Raw genomic sequence first — 8,126 nt, 5'->3', positions numbered from 1 at the left:
TATATATATCCATGTCTCAGTTGGTTCAGCTGAAAAATGATGTATTTCAAATATATAGGAATACATGTGTGTGTGTGTGTGTACATATATATATATATATATATATACACACACACATGTATGCAAATATACATACATGTGTAAGTTAGTGTCTGCGTATATGCATGCATTGTGCATGTATGTATGCATGTATGTATGTATGTCCCTATACATTAGTCTATGTACAGCAGTAGAAATTCACTTGTCCTGCACATGCTCCTCTGTAGCAAAGACTTCCCCCCACCACACACACAGCAACCTTTGATACCAAAGTTAAAACAAATGTATTGATTCTTTATATAAGAGGTAACCATAGACACACAGGACATACATATATACATACATACACACATGCGCACTGAACACCTCATGGACACTACCCTCTACTAAGCTCAAACCATTAGCTTGACCACCACTCTCCCATCACACTTTCAGCCACATGATGACGAGAACCTCAAGCTCCAGACACTGTTTACTGATACAAGTAAATGATAAAAGATTTTATCTTGTCCCCACCACCACCACCACACTTTAACCTTCTCTCACTTCTCCAGTGTTATGATTCATAGGAGACTAGCAAACTCAATACAAATAATCTCATGTTCAACCTAAGGACCTTTGTCCCACATGGTATGAATATACACTTTAATTTCCTTCGATTATTTTTTTCCTTCAAGCTCATTTTCATTACCCTCATCATCATCATTATCATCATTTAATGTCTGTTTTCCATGCTGGCATGGGTTGGAGAGTTTGACATGGAACTGGCCAGACTCCAGTTGTCTGTTGTAGTATGGTTTCTACAGCCGGATGGTTGCTATGGCTTGATGCCCTTCCTAATGCCAACCACACTTTACAGAGTGTGCTGAGTGTTTTTTACGTGCCACTGGCACAGGGGTGCATTTATACAGCACCGGCATGAGTGCATTTTATGTGGCACTGGAACCTGTAAAAGACAGGCCTGTATGTATACGTATAGACTTGCAGCTTTGGAGCTCTTTGTTTTGATCTATTGTACATTTTTATACATGTCTGTAGTGGCTGTGTGGTAAGTAGCTTGCTTACCAACCACATGGTTCCGGGTTCAGTCCCACTGTGTGGTACCTTGGGCAAGTGTCTTCTACTATAGCCTCGGGCTAACCAAAGCCTTGTGAGTGGATTTGGTAGACAGAAACTGAAAAGAAGCCCGTCATGTGTGTGTGTGTGTATATATGTGTGTGTGTGTGTGTGTGTGTGTGTGTGTGTGTGTTTGTCTCCCCACCATCACTTGACAACTGATGCTGGTGTGTTTACATCCCCATAACTTAGCAGTTTGGCAAAAGAAACCGATAGAATAAGTACTAGGCTTACAAAGAATAAGTCCTGGGGTCGATTTGTTCGACTAAAGGCGGTGCCCCAGCATGGCCACAGTCAAATGACTGAAACAGGTAAAAGAGTAAAGAGTATGTCTGCTATGGTCAAGCACACGGACTCACACACACACATGTGTGTGTGTGTGTGTGTAAATGTGTATTTACACACGCATATACAAAGGAACCTGTATTTATGGCTGACAGCAGTTTTACTTAGCTTGACACACCTCAAGTACAGCAAATCGCCACACCTCCTGGTCCCTTGACATTTCCTTATTGAGACCTAGCACCCAAGGATCCTTTCTCACCCCTTCATCCCATGTCTTCCTGGGTCTACCTCTTCCATAGGTTCCCTCTGACAATTAGAGTCCGGCACTTCTTTACACAGCTGTCCTCGTCCATACGCATCACATGACCATACCAGTGCAGTCTTCTCTCTTGCACACAACATTCGATGCCTCTCTTATGTAAAACTGTCCTAAATTTATTTTCAAACATATCAAACTTTGTTTATAGGCTTCTTTTCTAGGATAACATCTGGAACTTAAGGAAGTTATGAAATTGTGGCTGAAGAAGAAAATAAAGAAATGGTGTGGGGGGAAAGATGAGCAAAGAACTGCTAGGACAGTATGCAAGAGAGATGCATCATGATGTATATATGTGTGTATCTGTGTATGTATGCAAGTATCTATATATAAGTGTATGTGGAGGCGCAATGGACCAGTGGTTAGGGCAGCGGACTCACGGTCATAGGATCACGGTTTCGATTCCCAGACCGGGCGTTGTGAGTGTTTATCGAGTGAAAACACCTAAAGCTCCACGAGGCTCCGGCAGGGTATGGTGGCGAACCCTGCTGTACTCTTTCACCACAACTTTCTCTCACTCTTTCTTCCTGTTTCTGTTGTGCCTGTAATTCAAATGGTCAGCCTTGTCACACTCTGTGTCACGCTGAATATCCCTGAGAACTACGGTAAGGGTACACGCGTCTGTGGAGTGCTCAGCCACTTGCACGTTAATTTCACGAGCAGGCTGTTTCGTTGATCAGATCAACTGGAACCCTAGATGTCGTAAGCGACGGAGTGCCAACAACAACAAAATGTGTATGAGTGTATGTATGAATGTATATGGCATACATTCAAACTTAAATGTAAAACTTAAATCTGAAGAAATCTCTGAAGCCAGGCAATTCAACTAAACTCTAAATATGGCCAGTTTTTCTTTTTTTTGCTCAAAAACCTATTAATTTTGTTGATCAATGATTTATGCTACTTGTTAAGAAGGGAAGCAATAAATTATTTAACCTAGCTTCACACTACACTTTGTTATCAATATTGTGTGAACAGATAAAATTATTCTTTTAGCTGTTTTTCTAACAGAATATATGCATGTGTATACAAGTGTGGCTGAACACCATTTTTATAAGCATAAAAACCAACAAACATTAACTGAACGACTGAATAAATGACACAGGTGTAGAGTAAAATATTTTTAAAGATTTTCTTGACAGTGATTTCAACAGTTCATTGGTCATTGGCCAGTTCAGACTGCATCATTTATATTTATGGATGTTTATATCAGGTCATTAAGAATGAAATGTTCGATTTTGAACTGAAAGTTCTTTTTACTTTATCTCAGCAAAAAGCAGTGCAGTAAATCAAAGTATGCACCTAAATTATCAACACAATTTTGCCATTTTATCAGTAGCTTATTTATGCTGGCAGCAAAGAATTCTGGAGAGCAAGAAGTGATGAAATCACAAAAGGCTGTTTTCGCATCTTCTTCAGATTTGAAGTTTATTCCTTGCAAAGAGTTGTCTAATGCCTGGAAAATGTGATAGTCAGTTGGTGCAAGGTCTGGTGAATATGGTGGATGACTGAGTACTTCCAAGTTCAGTTCCTGTAACTTGAGTAGCATTCTTTGTGCAACATGTGGTCGAGCATTGTCTTGCAAGAGAATTGGCCTGTCTGTATTGACCAACCTCTATTGTTTAATTGCAAGTTCACTCATTTCATCCAATTGGTTGATGTATACATCCGCTCTAATTGACTTGCCAGGTCTCATGAAGTTGTAGTGGATGACACCAGCGCTGGACCACCAAACAGACACCATTAGCTTTTTCTTTTGGTGAATATTTTTGGGAGTTGTATTGCACTTCGTCTCTCACCAACCACCGTGCAGAACGCTTACTATTGTTGAAAAGAATCCAATTTTTCATCACACGTAACAAGACAATCCAAAAATGGTTCACTTTATGCGGTGAGGACCAAAGCAGTATCTGTTACTTTCCCGACATGGTATGAAACAGGATTTTCTTTCCAACCTAATATCATCATCATCGTTTAATACACACACACACAAATGCACAGGGCAATACAAGCAAATATCACGCACACATGCACAGACAGACAGACTTTATGAATGGGTTTGTAAAGACTGGAAAGGCTATTCCCTATGTAAAGTCTTCTTGCCTCTGCCATGGTAGTCAAACCTTCTCTTTCATTTCTCTCTCTTAATCCAGAGTTTCTAATATATTTCTCTCCCTGCCACCCTTTTCCAACCTAATCCTTGAAATTTCCCACCACTATGGCGCAAGTAGATTCATGAGTTAGCACTTCTTCTAGCTCTTGGCAGAATTCTAACTACTTTCTCGTTTTTGTCAGTATTTGTAGGGGCATGAGTTTGGAAGATCTCCAGAATGACATTTCTTGGGAGACAAACACTTAGCACTCCTGCAGGAAACAATTTTTGAAGCCTCTACTAAGCTTACGACAAACCCTAAACAGCCTTCTACTTTTCCCATCTCATGACACTTGGGCAGGGTGCGCTGTAAAGAAGTCCTGATTGGTTTTTAGTCATAATTTGTAGTAAAGGTCATCAAAACACAGGAATTCTTTAGGATTTAATCAACTATAGTCATGTAACATATTACAGGAGCTAGCCCGGCGGCACTGGCAACGACCACACTCAAATGTTGCATTCCTCGTGCCACCGGCACATGTGCCGGTGAGGCAAAGCTGGCTATGATCATGCCAATCAGGCGGTACTGTCATCGGCTACATCAACACCAAGATAGAAAAACAGATGCTAGACAAATAAACAATTGCATAAAGAACAAATAAATAAAGAAATAAAGTAAAAAATACATATATAAATAAATGTACACTTACCTTAAGTGTGGTAGGTGTTTCAGTATGCATGGATGAAGCAGACAAGGAGGGAGAATGAGGGTCGTTCTTCCTAACCATCTTTTGTCAGTTTTTTCTGGAGGTCCTAAAGATTCTACTACAGTTGAAGATTCCTCCGTCCTCTTTTTTAAAAAAAAAGCATCCAGGGTTGATTGCTTTACCTTGGATTTCCATACATTACAAAAGGGATGCTGAAAAGTTCCTGTCTTTAAAGGGTATCATGAAAGGCCTGGTTGAAGACCCAACATCTTGAGTTCTTTTACAGTACTACCAAATAATCCTCCCCTCCCCACTCTCTTGAAACCTACTCACCCAAACGTCATCTCCCTCCCCTCGCTATTGTATTACCACTTTGTTGTGCTTTGATTCTTTCTGTGCTGTCAGTCATCGCCTACTCTCCCTCCAACTACAGATATACACACGGCAAGGCTCTTTCAGTTTCCATCTACCAAATCCACTCACAAGGCTTTGGTTGGCCCGAGGCTATAGAAGACACTTGCAACGCAATGGGACTGAACCCGGAACCATGTGGTTGGGAAGCAAGCTTCTTACCACACAGCCACGCTTGCATGTATGCTCCAGCATGGCCGCAGTCAAATGACAAACAAGTGAAAGAACGTGTCTTAATCTTATCTTCGCGTAGATGCTTAAATTAAAAATAATTTCAGGGTTATGTCCCTTTAAAAAAAAACATGCTTACTTCCCTTGCAATATGCTCGCACAGAGTTACGCCCCTTGTCCATATATCTTAAGTTGTTAGACCCTAGTTCTCCCTTCATTGAACAGGCATTTGATCAAAAGCGTTACAGCCATGAGCAGCCCTGCCTTTTTTTTTCCTGCAGGTATCGCGTATTCCTCATCGTCATTTGGCATCTGCTTTCCATGCTAGCATGGGTTAGAGCAGTGTCTGCCAAAATTTTTTTACCTTACAACACTGGGTGAGGTAAATTTATTTTGCGGCACACCAGATAGAAATCCCAACAAAATTGAATATACTTCATTAGTATGAATAAAAATAAATAAATTCTTATTACGGTAATAATAAAATAACATTGTTTTATCAACATATAATACAATAATGTTTTTAATGAGAATGATGCAATTGATATCGAGAAAGAATTTTATCAAAACACGACTCTAAATTACATAAACAAATACCTAATTCCTCATTTACCGTCTGTAATCGTTCCCGCTTTTTTAAAATTTTTTCATTTCCATAAGCGCAGGGATACCTAATTCGCAAAGATACGATGATCCAAAGGGCAACATAGATTTAACGGCTGTAGTAGCTAATCGATGATATAGGCTCCAAAGTAAAATCCAAAATTCTGACAATTCTAACACAGAAAATGTGGCTTTGTGCACAGGATCGTTTGTCAGGTCTATTAAATTTTCTTCTATTAATGTTAACCCATTACCTCCCATAATTCTATTAACTGGAATTTTTTTATGAAACTTTGATTTCTAGCATAAAACAGCCTTAGAAACATGCTGGAATGATCAAAATAACATTTTAAATAGAAATAAGCGAGATATTGAGTGAAAATTTAGCAAACCTCATTTGAATATCAGAGAAATATACCTAGTAGGTATAGCAAAAAGGTTAGATATGTGTAAATATTGACAGAAAATTACGAAATTTGTAATTTTTAAGTGATCTCATATGAGATCACTGGTAAGTAATGGGGTAATGGCAGATGTCTACTGTCGTATCTTGCAAAAGGATTAATGACCCACTCGTACATTTGATAATCAAGTGATGGAAAATACTTAGAAAATGATACAGACAGGTTTTCTACCGTCTACCGCACTTCTGACAAAATTTTTAATTTGTTTGGAAAAACCTCTAGGCTTGGGAAGCAATCAAGCTGTGAGTTTCTAACTTTCCTTATCCAGTTCTAAGTTGTCGGTGAAAGACTAATTTGCCAGTAATTATAATATTTTCGTTCACTCCTTGCAGACTCAAATTTAAAACGTTCAGCTTCTCAGAAAGATCGTTGAGAAATGCTACTTCTAGCCACCAATTATCATTAAGAAATTCAAATCCAGAATTTTCAGCATCGAATAAACACATTATTTCAGTTCGCAGAGATAAATCGAGAGAGCACTTTTCCTTTTGAGAATCATCACACTCCTGTATGAAGCAGTAAACACTTAAAGTCAGAATCCATATTTTCAGATAGGAATGCAAAAAGTTTGCACTGCAGGAAATGCAATTTTATGTAAATCACCATTTTAACGTTGTCCATCATCTTCAGGAGACCACCAGGTAGAGAATTTTGACACCAAAACTTCATGGTGAATCATGCAATATACAATTTTAACTTGTGAATTTTTTTGTAATACATGAGGAACGAAGCCTTTCTTTCGACCCTCCATGGATGGAGCGCCATCAGTCCAAACGCTAATACAAGTTTGTCACTGCATCCCTCTCAATAAGGCATTTTGGTTTACCAGGTTAAAGACATCTCCTGTCGTTTTTTCCTTCAAATCACAACAAAAGGAAAACTGACTTATGATTTTTACCACTTCTGATGATTTGCAGAAATGAAATGAGTTGAGTTTTGTTGCTGATGTCTGTACTTTCATCGATTTGTAAGGCCCACATTTTTCTCATCACCAACATCACACACAAACACAGATGAAAAATATTTTTAACCTCAGTCTATGGAATCGATTCTAGGTTCTTCCACTTCTATTCAATAATGAGATCCAGCAAAACTGTACAGATGTTTTCAAAAATACACAATTATTCAACTTTACCAAAACTGTGTCAATCTTTCTTGCTGGGAGCAAGCAAATATAAATAAAAAGTCATAAAAATGTAGAAGTAATTACAAACAAAAATGAATTGACATTTAATTGGTTGATGAATAAATCAGATATAATAATAATTTAAGAAAGTAGAAGTTTATTTACAATATTTACAAATTCAGTCTTTCAGCATCCAAGATGAACACAAGAGACAGGGTGGGATGGAATGGAAACATTTAGAGATGAATATATTATTTTTATGATTATATACAGAAAATTCTTCACTTTCTCAGACACACCAACTGGGAAGAATAGAGTGAACTTTGACCTCAGACACTTAGGCAACAGATAATAGTGACCTCTGACCATACCCAAATATCTTCATGATAACCTCTGACCATATTTGAAGATCACCTAACACAAGGCTTTACTGATTATTTGTTTTAATCACTGGACTGTACTGTAGGCTCAACCCAAATGTCAACAGACAGATAATAGCAGATCTCCAGATTATGCTACATGCAACTCACCCCAACGTCCACACCTTCAAGTGCATTTTGGAGTGAATGGGAGTAATGCCTCACCTCAAAGTGATTATCAAGGCTGAAAGGTGACCAGCTGGTGAGCCTGGCCAGTGGTTCAATACACCTGCAAGAAATGAGGTTGCAATCAGTCTGGTTGAAGAAGAACGTGGCAAATGTGACTGAGGACTGGTGACACCAGATGGCTGCACCAGGCCCAATCTGATCTGGCAGAGTTTCTACAGCTAGATGCCCTTCCTAACGCCATGTATATA

This window comes from Octopus bimaculoides, chromosome 15 (genome assembly GCF_001194135.2).
Source record: "Octopus bimaculoides isolate UCB-OBI-ISO-001 chromosome 15, ASM119413v2, whole genome shotgun sequence".
In the NCBI taxonomy this organism is placed as follows: domain Eukaryota; kingdom Metazoa; phylum Mollusca; class Cephalopoda; order Octopoda; family Octopodidae; genus Octopus; species Octopus bimaculoides.
This window is presented reverse-complemented; position numbering follows the sequence as displayed.